This window comes from Canis lupus, chromosome X (genome assembly GCF_048164855.1).
Source record: "Canis lupus baileyi chromosome X, mCanLup2.hap1, whole genome shotgun sequence".
Lineage (NCBI taxonomy): Eukaryota > Metazoa > Chordata > Mammalia > Carnivora > Canidae > Canis > Canis lupus.
Genome location: NC_132876.1, coordinates 21,679,327 through 21,682,989, shown reverse-complemented (window position 1 = coordinate 21,682,989; position 3,663 = coordinate 21,679,327). Strand labels below are relative to the sequence as shown.

General features: G+C 39.4%; 1 non-coding gene across 1 annotated transcript; it reads left to right on the top strand.

Annotated features, from left to right (window-relative positions):
* The first annotated feature begins 1,102 nt into the window (after positions 1-1,102).
* On the top strand, positions 1,103-1,209 carry LOC140628838 (U6 spliceosomal RNA). Its single transcript, XR_012026773.1, has one exon. It is a non-coding gene; the product is annotated as a U6 spliceosomal RNA (small nuclear RNA).
* The last annotated feature ends 2,454 nt before the right edge of the window (positions 1,210-3,663 follow it).

Sequence of the window (3,663 nt, the reverse complement as noted above, 5' to 3'; positions counted from 1 at the left end):
TCTGTGAAAAGACCAGGTAGGCTGTTTAGGGTTACCCTGTTATACCATGTTGAGGATCCAGCCTGCTTCTATACTGTTCTCTTCAATATCTAGCTTCCATCTCATGGACCTGGATGCCAGCTGCTAATTCTTCTATCAGATCTGTATTCCAGCCAGTGTGAAGGGTATAAAGGGAAAGGTGAGGAAATGTACTTTTCTTTCAAGGGCACAATCTAAAAGTTATATACATCATTCAATTCACACCCTATTGACTTGACCAAGCTGCAAATAAAATGTGAGCTTTAGCTGAGCAGCCATGTATCCAGCTATAGGCATTGGAGAACTATAGCTTGAGGCCCAGTGGCTTTTTTCTTGGTAAATAAAATTTTATTGCATACAGTCATTCTCATTCATTTATGTATTATCTATGCTGCTTTCTCATGACAATGACATTTTTCAACAGTTGTGGCAAAAACCAGACAGCCTGCAAAGCCTAGAATCTCTGGCCTTTAAGAAAAAGTTTGTCAACTTCTGCTGTAGAAGAAGGAGGAAATGGATATTTTGAGTCTTCTAGTAGGCTTTGCCACAATTCTCACTTAACAGATGAGGAGATGGAAGCACATAGAGGTTAAGAGAATGGCCCAAGGTGACATACTAATATGTGGTAGAGCTGAGATCTGAATGTGGCTCTGTTTGGCCTCAAAAGCAAAAGCACTATTTATTGTATCATACTGCCTTATGAATTAATTCAGCAAATATTTATTGTGTCTACTTGGCATCAGGCAATGTTTTAGATGTTTGGGATTCAACGATGACTAAAAGATAGGAAATCAATACTCTTGTGAAGCCTACATTAAATGAAACAGACTATTAGGAAGGAGTTAAACAAAATATATCCTGTGTTAGAGGCAATAGAAGATATAAGTAAAAAGTAAATCAGGAAAGAAGGGAAGGCAATGATAGAGTTGAAGTAAGGATTCATTTTTAAAAGAAATGTTTAAAGATGGTTGCAATATTGGGGAAACCAAGGAGAATGAGTTTGGGCCATAGCTCTTGAGGAACAGGTGGGAAGCTGGGCTGAAGACACCCAGGAAAGGCCCTGAGTTTTCCCTCAAAAGAAACTGTGCTCGCTTCAGCAGCACATATACTAAAATTGGAACAATACAGAGAAGATTAGCATGGCCCCTGCACAAGGATGACACACAAATTCGTGAAGCGTTCCATATTTAAAAAAAAAAAAAGAAACTGGGCAGTAACTGGAGCTGAAGGAACTAAGAAAATATGGATGTCCATGGCTTAGGCATGGTGGGTACCTGGTGCAAAGTAGATGGATCAGAAGAAGTCTGGTTTAAAGGTATTAGAATATGGTGGAGCATTTGCCTTTAATCCTTTTAGGCAGAATGCCAAAAACCTTTTGCATAGAGACAAAAAGAATATATACATATGTATGTGTAAATAATAGCAGGCAGTGAGCATGTTCGTATGGTGGAAAGACCATGAATATTGGAGGCACACAAAACTGTGAATCTCAGCTCATGCTTGATGACTTCAGGCAAATTGTTATTTTTACTACTATTAGGCATGATTTCTAACCATTTTCTATGTAGCAGGCACTTTATATTCATAATCTCTTCTAATCCTTACATAACTCTATAAATAGATATGAGTGTTACCTTTAATTATCTTTAAGTTAAATTAAGTGGTGAAATTAGGTGGTGATAGGTAACAGTTGAGAAGTAATGAGAGCTGTACAATTTCCTCCCATGCATTTATATTGCTTTATCTTATTTAAGTATAGTGATGAGTAATGTTGGTTAATGCTTCTGTGGGGCTGTTTTCACAAAGAATTTCATTTTGTAAAGAAAAATATTAATGTTTATTTAGTGCTAACTATATGTCAGACACTGTTTTACTTTATATGTATTTACTCTTCAAAATAATACTGTGAGGAGTTACTATTATCTTCACTTTTCAGATGAGAAACTTAGGCCCAGAGAGCCTAAGTAACTTGCCTAAGGTCACACAGCCAATAAATGGAGAGGCTAGGAGTTGATCCTGGGAGTCTGGCACGGCATTTCCGTGTTTAATCATTATACTACACTGCCTTACAAAAAAGACCAATAAAACAACTGAATGAGAAAAATGTGCTAATTTATCTTCCACTGCTCATGATGTATATGGAAAGCTTGGTTATTTGGACCTTGTGATCTAACCCATGGCCACTGCTACCTCCCTAATGCCAGCATATCTGAATTGCAGGCAAAGACCAATGGTATGAATATTTCACTTCTAGAAGATAGCTCTGGGAAAACCAAATTTTAAAAGTGATGGCAAATATGATAGCATGTGTGACTATCTTTTCCTGACTGTGTAGCTCCAGTTGGATGTGTGTGTGTATTCAGATGCATGCACATGAGTATAATCAGCAGTTTCAGGTGGCAGCTGCTGGGCTTTCTTCCCAGTAGCCTAAAATCCAGTATTTTTATGGCAAGATTAAAAAGTAAGAAATTTTTATTCTGTTTTAGAATATAAACCTGTTTTTCTAGAATCTGTTCTCTCCAGGAACAACCATTCTGAAATTCCATGGATGTCGCTACCAAACAAGCATGGATGACCCAGTACCATCAATGGAATGATTCTCTGCTTCAGTCCTGGCATTTCAGCTCCCATTTCATGCTCTGGTAAAGAAGGTCATAAATATGGTTTGCTGTCTGGCCTGTCATTTCTTTGAATTGTCAACATTTAGTAAAGATTTTCCTTGGGAATTTCTTCTGTCCAAAATGGCACTAAGGATGCCAAGCATGGGCTCTATACATCTTCTTTGAATGTGAATTTGGGGGTCTTGACCTGCTACCAGTATAGTTGTGCTCTGAATTATTCCCTAACAGGTAGGGATAGATTTTCACTGAGCCATTCCTTCTATCATTTAGTTTCCTCATCCTATTCCACCCCTGACCAAATGACAAGTTCAGCTGATTTCTATAAAATAGCTTTTCTGAGGGAAATTTAACTGGCTACCATGAGAACCAATCCCTAGGAGATGCCCTTATTAGTACAGAACTCTAACCACTGATAGAATTGGACTACATACGAAATCTTAATGGCTGAAGGATCTGATATAACAGGATGGAGAAACTGACACTTCCTCCTGAACTTCTGACTTCTGTGGGGCCAGGAAATACTACTATGACAGTTACTGAATTTATCATACTAGGGTTTGGAGACCTCAAGGAATTGGGCCCCTTGCTCTTCTTGGTGTTTGGCATTGTCTACCTAGCCACCATATCTGGGAATCTTCTCCTTGTGGCCTTGGTGAGCACTCAGTGGGGACTCCAGACACTAATGTACTTCTTTCTGGAAAACCTCTCATGCCTAGAGGTCTGTTATACATCCAACATTGTGCCCAGGATGCTGGTGAACTTGCTGAGAAAGAACAGTTATCTCCATGACATGTTGTGTTATGCATCTCTACTTCTTTGGGGCTCTGGGCAGCACTGAATGCTATCTTCTGGCAGCGATGTCATATGACCGTTACCTGGCTGTCTGCCGGCCCTTGCACTATCCAACACTAATGCATGCATGGAGCCATATGTGTGGGGCTAGTAATTGGCTCGTGGGTTAGTGGCTTCACAGTAACAGCTGCATTCCAGGCTGCTGTGGTAACCAGTTTGACCTTCTGTGGTG